At 42.1% G+C, this 10,431-nt stretch overlaps 1 protein-coding gene across 1 annotated transcript in view; it reads right to left on the reverse strand.

The window, feature by feature from the left end:
- The window catches only part of CHRM2 (cholinergic receptor muscarinic 2), a 150,884-nt gene extending 141,479 nt beyond the window's left edge, over nt 1-9,405 (reverse strand). The window contains exon 1 of the mRNA XM_029955430.1: nt 9,350-9,405. The gene's annotated coding sequence lies outside the window, so the exon portion shown is untranslated. The remainder of the gene's footprint in view (nt 1-9,349) is intronic.
- Between the last annotated feature and the right edge of the window lie 1,026 nt (nt 9,406-10,431).

Genomic DNA, 10,431 nt, shown 5'->3' on the forward strand with positions numbered 1-10,431 from the left:
TGCCCCCCCTCTACCCCTCCACCCCCCCCCCCCCACACACCAAGCCACCAAAGGAAACGCAAGAAGGACTTTCAAACCTGGCTTTCACCGAGACGACAAGTCTGGACAGCAACATAGGACGGAGACCTGGATGGACCCGCGAGCCGGGCGGGATTCATTTCTTCGCCGCCGCCGAAGTGCCCGGGGAAGTAGTGATTAGTGCGGGGGACAACACCTACTTCGGTGCCTCGGACGATTTCCTAGTGGGATCTGCGGTTTCCCGGCTCTTAGCCAACCCGCAGGCTGGCGTGTGTGTGCGTGCGTGTGTGTGTGTGTGTGTGTGTGTGTGTGTGTGTGTGTGTGGGTGTGTGGGTGGGTGGGTGGGTGGCTGGGGGTGTGGGTGTGTGTGCGCGCGCGCCCTGCCTCTCTGGAGCGGGTCTCTGCGCCCAGGCGCCTTGGGTATCGCAGGAGATCTTGTCTGTTTTCCTGCGTGTGAGTGCGATTAGCTGCAATGGGCGGACAATTTCTGGAGAAGAGAACATTTACAATTTTCTTTCAGTATGACAGGATTAGTTGCTGTTGAAGGCGCTCCTCCAATGAAATCTCCTCTGCTCTCTGATTTGGCGGTTCTTCTGAGCAAATATGACAGCCTTTTGTCCAGGCTCCTTTCGGCTCCTCCACATCCATCCCCAGAGCCCAGCTCTCCATCTGCAATTTCTACACCAGAACCTTGATACAGTTACCAGCAGCAGCAGCACCACCGCCACCCAGTCCCATTCCTGCAAGTACATGATTGCTGTGAAGGTGACATGACACACTGGGAAGAACACAGTGTTGCTTCTCCATTGCCGAAGAGCCTTAAGCTCAGTTTTTCCAGGTGGGGGAATGTTAGAATAAATCCGCTATGCTTTGTAAGCATGTCATCGTGCCAAACTAGTCATGGATTGCTTATTTCTTTGGGATATTGGCAAATGTGTTACAGAAGTAATCTTTTTTTCCCCCTAATTTTAAGCGTTTTACAGTGCCCATGTTTTCTTCAAGGAATAGGGATTAGGTTACAAAGTATTTATGGCACTTCCTGGAATTTGGGGTCTCCATGAAAAGAATTAAGATGCAAACTTTTTGTGTTCAGAACAGCCTTAGGTTTTTATTTCTTCGTTTTAATAAGACATTGCTTCCAACAAGCGTACTTCTTGTTTTTGGATACTAACCCATTTGATAAAGGCACAATGATATATGACTCTAAAGTATAGTTGAGTACAAGACTTGCTTTTGCTAAAGTATATTTATATATACATCAATTTTGGATGTTCTACAAGACTGCATTTTCTCTCATTTGCCTTTTGCAATCAAATGAAAGGCACCGGAACCTTAGACTGAATAACACAGAATTAGATACATCACCTTTTGTATCACAAAGACAAACAAGGAACAAGCTGGCTTTAGTACGTCCAATTCAGTGCAGTTCAATTTTTGATGCCCATGTTCTGGGAGGTGTCAAAGAGCACTTAGAATAGCAAATCTTAGCGTCCTTGTTCTGTATAAGCTTTCTGTCTTACTTGTAAGTAAAGACACTCATATGAAACACCTATGTAGTAGCTGACAGTCAAGACAATTGTTTATACAGCAATATAAATTCACTGATAAATGGAAATCCTATAGCTACAAGTTTCTGCCTGGTCTGTTAACTCGGAGCTACCACCAAGCAGGATGTGACTAAACTTGATTTTGCTCTATTGAAGTCATCCTGAAATAATGCACCACAACACCTTGGCTCTTCCTCCTGCCTCCCCCCACCCCCCCTACATCCTGCCATCACCAGAAGATTATAAGATATTTGTCAGAAAATAAAAACAGCTCTCCCTATTCTTGGTCCCAGCATCCCCAAATACTTGGTCGATTACATTAACAACCTGATTTAGTCACTTCCTCTCCTTTAGGTGCTCTTTTAAAAATGAGTTCCCATCTTCCTTCCTTCCTCCATTATTTCTACTAAACCTCTGTAAACACATGGAGTTGCTTGAATCTTTTTGACCACCGACTACACACCCACCAGCCCCCCCCCCAACATCAAAGCAGAAATGTAAAGGGGAATGGGTCCCTGTCTAGTCATGAAGAAGAAAAACCAGTGATCTGTTGCTGATTTCTTCTTTCATATCATTGATGTCTCCTTATAAAAAAGGCTCCACATTCCAACAAGAGCAATACAAGCAAAAAGCCAATGAAAGCTAGCAGATATGTTCTTAAACTTGAATAAAACAGAGTCTGTGAGTAACTGAATTACTACTGGGTTCAAAGGAAGTCACTAGACTCATGGCCTCTTGGAAAGGAGTTGCAAATGGAGGTAGCATTTTTGCCGAACCATCAGCAATGATGTCCATTTTCTTCTTCTAGGTCATGACCGAGGACACTTTTTTGTAGGCATACTCAAAGCCACGCCACTCACAGTGTGATTTTGGAAAAATTATATAACTGCCCGGTAGAAGGGATATAGTGGTAGTACTATCCCCTGGGCTTGTCGGAAGGAATAATAGAGCTAACTCATGTGAAACTTTCAGAAGAATGCCTGGTATATAGCACCTAAGATATAATTATAAGACTATTACGATTTTAAAGATTTAAAACCAATTGTAAGATTTTAAAACAGAGAGTCTTGGATCATGCCTCTGACCTCCCGAATCCAAATATTTAAGGCTGAGTCTTGCGGGTGGGAAGGATGTTGCTTGTCAACACCATGCAGTACACATGTTCCACATAATCCACTGTAATACTGACCACCCTCAAACCTTCCTCCTCTTCTCTTCCTCTTCTAGTTCTTCTTCATAAAAGATCGTGTGCATTCTGAGCATTTTGCTTTTATTTTTTAATGTTTATGTATTTATTTTTGAGAGAGAGAGGGAGAGAGAATGCAAGCAGGGGAAGGGCAGAGAAGGAGAGGGAGACAGAGAATTCCCAAGCAGGCTCTGCACTGTCAGCACAGAGCCTGATGCGGGGCTCAAACTCATGAACTGTGAGATCATGACCTGAGCCAAAACCACAATTCAGAGGCTAAACAGACTGAGCCCCCCAGGTGCCCCTTTCATTTTTATTTCTTACGCCAGTTCCCTTTCTGAGAGAAAAGGTACATCCCAATTCCGGCCATATAGCGTCTACATTTATTAGTAACCCATGGTGTGGGACATTTTCAAAAGTGCTTTTTAAAGACTTTGTAGAATGCATCTATGTGTTCTCCTTTATCTGCATGGCTATTTTCCACCTCAAAGAACACTAATAAATTAGTAATTTCCACTTGTGAAGCCAAACTTCATTACCTACAACCTCATAAAGCTAGTTTTAGGCAAGTGCTGAAGAGCTAACATATCTGAAAGAGATGACTTTGAATCTTTGACAAAGCTCCCTTTTGATTAAGACTATAAATAAGGTCACTCCTAACGTAAGGAGGAGGAGGATGGCACGTCTCATTCCTGGGAAGGTGGTGCATATTTTATTGTGGCATGTTGATTTCAGTGCAGCAATAATTAGGCTTCAGTAATTAGATGCACAAATCAGCACTCTATCATCATAAGTGGATTAAGAGGGTGACAAGTTCAATTCAAGTGATTTCCCACCAGGTGTGGCGGCCATAACATTTTCTTAATTTTCTGCTTTCAAAGAACCAAGAAAGAAATTGAAGGTGAACAGTGATCTCTTTGAGGGAAATGGGCCAAGAGCAGGAGGTCATGCCTTCTTCCTCTCCCACTCACACAGAGGGTTCAGGAGTTGAACTAGGAAAGCACCACATTAAGCAGCAGGAGCATTGGGAAGGGCAGGCCAAGTTGGCTAACGTCTACCAAAGGAACTTTGCTATTCCTTGACCTCAGTTTCAAATATAACAATCCTGGGCTAAAAGAGACCCTCCACTTGGTGACCATCGCTGCCTAAAATGGGTTCTTCAATCTCCCTCGCTGTTCCGAAATCTTAATAAGCCTCATAATAGACACACTATTCTTTTGAGAGTAATGTGTTTTCCCTAGGAACTGTCCTAGAGTAATTGAAATGCTTGTATTCTTTAGCCAGAAAAGATGATCTCTTTTTCTCTTAGAAAATCCTAAGCTTTTCTTTTTCAGACCCTTCAGGAGGAGTTTCCACACACAAATGAGAATCATTCTGAAGACAGTGTTTGGAGACAGTCTAACAAACAATGCTTGGCTGTTTTTTTTTTTTTCTCCTCTTCCGTTTTCCTCAAAGTTCGGTATCACAGCTGTGTGAAAGCCTCCCTCTCCTAGCAGGGATAGTGTTGTCCACAGCCTGAAAACTTTTACTGCTGCTGAATCTAACATATTTAAAATATAGTACAGAGCTCTTTTTCAAACAGGGAATGCAAGGAAGCGGGGAGGGAGGGGGAATGAAACGCTGGCCTGCAAAATGTGACGCAGCTGCAATGGTGATAAATCAGCGGCAAGCATGCGGGAGGAAAAGGCCACGGGGACGCGTGTTTACTTAGGAAGGCGTTTGGTGGATGTGCATTCCTCCTGCCAGGAGGTAACCTCTAACACAAGGAGAACCTGAAACATTTCACCAGCATCTACCGCGGGGTGTATTTTGACAAACAGCTTAAACTTCCTCCTTCCACAGCCTTCTAAGCTGGGTGCTGGAGTCTGAAGTGGAGATAAGATTCTAGCAAGTTCAAGGTGAAACTCCTATCAGGCTCTTCTTTGTGCACAGGGCTCTAAATGATTTGAATCCATGGCCTTTCGTGCAGGAAACAGTAGTCTAGGAACACTCAAGATCCTTTTACTCCACAAAGACATTCATTTCTTAGAACTTAGAGGGAGCTCATCATGGACTCATGGGAATTCACATAATTTCTCAGATCACATACTTAGCCCTGTTCTTGGGCGGGAAGGGCCCTTCAAGGGAAAGGTGGAAATGGTAACACATTCTCAAAAATGGTATCCTGGAACCACCACAACACAGAACAGTCTCCACACTAAATGCGATGTACCCCCTACTTCATGAGAGTGCGGGAGGTCACGGTGATGCAGGAAGCTGTGGTGTGGCCAGCAAGACCCACACTGACTGTGTCTGATCATATCTCTCCACACAGACCCGACTGTCTCCCTTACTTCCAGAAGAAGTATTCCTAAAGCACTCCTTGACCTCCTGGGCCTAATAAGAGGGACCCTAGACACTTTGTCCTTTCTTCCTCATGTATATAGCAAGGTAACTGGGCTCGGGGCATAAGGGCTTCCTTCCTTTACAAAATCTCCTGGGCAGTATTCTCTAAATCCCTGCAGAAAGGAATGAGGCAAGACAAGGGCCCAGGCAAATCAATGTGTGCGCTCCATTCCTACAAGGCTTTTATTGACAACATTTTCCTAGAAAATGAGTTCATTTAAAAAGCATGCCAAATATGCATGTATTGGTAATCATTGAGAATCTTCAATAGCGACCAGTGAAAATCTAACCTCAGCTCTGCAGCGGACACGACATGCTCTCCGGATATCGATGCCAGGGTACCGAGTACACAGATTCTCCTGCCTGATGGTAATCCCCTGGAAAGGTTTCTTTCTTGAGCAAGTTTCATGTAAACAAGATAAGCAATCACTGGGAAGGCATTATTAAACCTTCACATATTATTAATGACCAATGAAGGGGAGCTGAATATGCTACTCGCAAATATGTGTCTTTGGTATACTGATTATTTTGAACTAGTTATTTTTAAGAAACAGCAGATACAGGGGAAGCTCTGAAAACTGGGTAGAAGTTACCTTTTTTGTCAGAGACATTTATAGGCGAGGTCTCCGTTTATAGAGGTGTCTCCCTCTCTGTACCAGGAAGAGAAGGATGACTAAATCTCTAGAAACTGTTATCAGTGGAGAAGTCAAGGGCTTCAATCTGCATCACAACCTGATCCTCACTTACTGTGTTCATCTGGGTAACCCCGCACAACTGGTTTTACTGCCCCCACCCAGGATCTTCTTTGGTCTTTAGCTGGAGATGTCATTAAAGGTGATAGCTTAGGCCATTTCAGGAGAGTCACTCACTTTTCCTGGGTGTCCCCCACGTATTCTGGGGGTATACCTGTTATTAAACATTCACTTGTTCTCCTATTCAGTTTTTATTATAGAGGGTCTCAGCCCAGAACCTAGAATGGTAGAGGTGATATCATTTTTCCTCCCCTACACCATCTACCAAAACCTTGGGCTCATGCTTTTAGTATCCAGGGTGGACAAATGTAGCTAAAAGTCTTTGGACTCCATGTCTAATTTCCAGAGTTGGTTAATGGAGAAGCCTAGAACAGGATAGGAGCACCTCTACACACTCTTTGTCTGAGGTACTGTCTCTAGAATATACTACTAATTACTCTGTAGCTCTCTGCTTTCTTTCACTAATTTGTTTTGTATTGTTTTGTGTTTTGGAAGTAATAAGGTGACTGCAAAGTCACTTAGCAATGAGAGCCTCTGGCACATGGACATTTCTGTAGTTTCTTAAGAAGAAAACTCTTAGTCATGGCTATTACAGCTTATTCTAATTACATAATAGCATTAGGGATGAAGGTAATGTTACTTAGAACTGGCATACAGTTGCTGTTCATGGGATGGACTCAAATGTTTTCCAGTTCCAAGCCTAATCACCTTTAAGCATTCTCTCAGGCCCAACTGCTCCTCTGTTCTTATGCATTCTATAGATTGGCTTGAGATTCACCAGATAATCTTGACCCCAAATCTCTACCTCCTAATGCTTCTGTGTATGTTTAAAACTTGAACTCCTTAAATTTACATACACACACACACACACACGCATACATACATACATGTCTGGTCTGAATCATGCTCCTCCTAGCTCTTTTATTTTATTTTTTTTTTAATTTTTTATGTTTATTTACTCTTTAGAGAGAGAGAGACCGAGAGAGAGAGAGAGAACGAGTTGGGGAGAGGTGGAGAGAGAGGGAGACACAGAAACAGAAGCAGACTCCAGGCTTCTGAGCCGTCAGCACAGAGCCCGAGGTGGGGCTTGAACTCATGGGCCATGAGATCATGACCTGAGCCAAAGTCGGAGGCTCAACCAACTGAGCCACCCAGGTGCCCTTCCTCCTAGCTCTTTTAAACCTAATAACACTTCCTATAAATTGGGCTGAGGTTATTATGGCTGAGCTGTTTGCACAATAGACCTCTTCTCCCAGTCACCAAGTCAGTTTTCACTAACCATATTCAATCTCAACTGTATTTGATGTGGTTAACTCTTTAAAACTCTAGAGAATGTTTCTCAGGATACTACCATACCAATATGATAATAATTGTCAGGGAAGAATTTTAAAACTCATATTAAAATATGAGTTGCCTTTGGCACTGGGCTTATTACCTTTGGCCAGAACACTAATATGCATAATAAGATAAATACATTATTTATATATCATTAAAAATAATCTCAACACATTAAAAACATTTTTCACTATGCCCCCTTAATGAGGATGACTTAACTCTGAAATGTCAGAATTGGCAAACTTTCTAATTTTGTTCTCCCTCCTCTCCAGAACTTCGGATTGTTATTTTTGGTTCTAATCTGGAGATATCACTGGTGAATTTAACTTGCGACCTAAAAGTAAAGCACTGAGTGAACGGACTAACAAAGAAAGAGATATAAGAATAAGTTCTAAAAAATTATCGCAGTGGATGGAAAGAGATTAGAATGGACAGAGGAAATATGGGAAGAAATTGTGAAAAAGGCACTAACCAAATGAAATTAGATTTCCTAATGGAACCAATACCCAAGATCTGAAAAAGGCAACTAGTAAATAGCTCCCTGTGTCCACCACAACATACATCCGCAAGAGGATGGGAAACTAAGCTGTCAGGAAATGGCAAGGAGCCACCGTTGTTTTGAGCTCCTTTGTTAATAACACCGTGGCTCTCATACTGAAACCTGAAAGTTTTCAGTTCCTCAAAAGCAGCTTGTGAACCCACTGCACTGAGCTCTTAAAGTAAGTAATTAAGGAGCGAAAACAAAAATAGTCCTGAAAGCGCTTCTATTTCTTTCTTTCTTTTTGCTCGCTTTCTCCCTGGGGTGGTGACAGTTCTCTCTGAGGACCCTCTTTAGAAACCTGATGGTTCAAATGAAAAGAACGTATTCAAAAGAGACTCTGGGGTGTGGTGATTGTGTGGAGGAAAGAACTGAAATGTAGAGCAATCTAGCCGTTAAGGATAAGGGTCAGGGTCTAATACTCAAAGCCAGCATGCCACAGTGTCTCTCCGAATGGATCCATGGTGAACCAGAAAAATTAATCTCAATGTTTTATTAAAGATATAAATAGCATCTTCTATGCCACTTTTACAAAGCACAGCAGCACTAAGGAGACAGCATTTTTTAAGCATTTCTATGTGACGGTGTATAAACACACGGAGTATTTGTTTAGCTTTCGGTTCGCCTTGAAGAATAAAAGTGACTCTCTAGTATAGATAATACTTCATAATACAATTCCAAACAATGTGAGTTTGTAGATGAATGGTTCTTTTGGAGAAGATCTTCGGTCTCTAATCACCTTACCCTATGTCTGCTCCTATCATTGCAAATGCTTATATATTTCCTTAATAGTGACCGTCTTGACTCACTTAAAAATAACTTGCCTATTTACGTGCACACTTCTGTGTGGTGAAATCATCAAATAGCAAACTTCAGCTTTTCACAAAAAGAATGATGTAGTCTGCACACAGCACTACCCTATTGCAATGGGATGAATTGCGTAAATATGTACCTGGCCACATCTGGGAACATCTGTCTCTTGTAATCGGGTCACCTTCAGCATTGGAATACCCACTGAACCACGTATTTAGAGGAATGATCATCTGACCGACATTAAAGGAGGAACTCACATTTATATTATCTTAGTAATATAAATTTATGATTTTAGGCTTCATTAATTTAAAAACAAATGCTAACCACTTGACAGATTTGTTCCACAATCTATTACAAAATAACCTGGATTCCTAAGTGAAATGCAACAGTTCTATCTTAGTAGAAAGTGCTCTGGATCCTAATCTCAATTCTTCCAGGTCCATGGCCTTGAACAAGTAATGTAACTCATCCATGTTTCATTCTCCTTCAAAACAGCGGTGTGCCCATCCTAAGTAATTCCAGTTATATAAAAATTAATCTAATTATAGTATCTTAAGACTCATCTTTTAAGAAACCAACTATTCATAATACCCCTTTGGCTAATTTTATGATTTTTATAATCCTTAATGTTTATATGCACTAAGTTTGTTAAGCAGAATAATGTGTCCCCTTTCAAAGATGTCCCCATTCGAATCCCTGGCATTTCTGAATAAGTTCTCATTCAGGGAAAATAAAATCAGATGGCAAATGTAATTAAAGTTGCTAATCCACTGACCTTTTAGAGAGATTATCCTGCATTATTCAGTCAGGCCCCATGCCACACAAGTGTCCTTAAGACTCAGTATCAGAGTAATGCGATGTGACAAGGACTTAACTGGTCATTGTTGGCTTTGAAGATGGAAGGGGCGGTGAGCCAAGGGATGCCTGAAGGCCAGAGAAGCTGAAAAATGCAAGAAAACAGATTCTCTCTTAGAGCCTCCAGAAGCAATGCAGCCCAGGTGATATCTTCACGGTAGCCTAGTAAGATTCAGATTGCACTTCTGAACCACCACACTATAAGGGAACAGTTTTACATTGCTTTAAGCCAAGTTCTGATAATTTCCTATAGCAGCCAGAGAAAATGAATATACCAAGATTCCACCAGTGTCACACAAAGGGATTTAGGTATTGTAGGCTTAACATTAATTAGAGTATTCAAGTTTCCAGATGGGTCCTTATATTCATGGTAACATAACTGTGCCAAGTATTGTGCCCAATATACTGGTTACAGTAACCTTCCTAGGGTGAGGATGGAGGTGCAAAAGGGTTGGCAAAGCAGTTATTGATACTGAATGTTCAGCCCTTAGGGCACTTCAGCTTATTTACTAGTTTTGAGTCGGTCCCTTGGAAAGAGGACAGGACACATTCTTTCACAGCAGATGATCAGGACTGGTCCAAATGCCAATGACTCTGTGGTTGACAGAAGTTGAGCTGAGATCTGGGGAATGATTGGGGCTGATCTTAGCCTGAGAAGGAATTATAGAGTTGCCTCCACTTTGAAGTAGCCTTACCATCAAATTCCCTCAACTGAGTTTTGGCAAAGCCAGTCGGAGGCAAAACGTCAGGTTTTCCCTGACCCAGTGCTGCAGACCACAGGTAGCGTCTGGGAATTTTCTGTCTGAATTGCTGTCCTTATCTCCTCACTGCTAGTTTCAGTCTCTTCCTTGAATCTCATAGCCTTTGCTTATAACCTGTCTTTATAGTCCAGTAATGCTCTTGACTTAGAAGAAAGGCACACTGAGCTCACAACTTAGAAGGTCTGGATACAAAAAGGTATGGCTTACAATAAAGCCGCCACGAGTTATTCATTCATTTATT

The sequence above is a fragment of the Suricata suricatta genome, chromosome 2, assembly GCF_006229205.1.
Source record: "Suricata suricatta isolate VVHF042 chromosome 2, meerkat_22Aug2017_6uvM2_HiC, whole genome shotgun sequence".
NCBI classification, from domain to species: Eukaryota; Metazoa; Chordata; class Mammalia; order Carnivora; family Herpestidae; genus Suricata; species Suricata suricatta.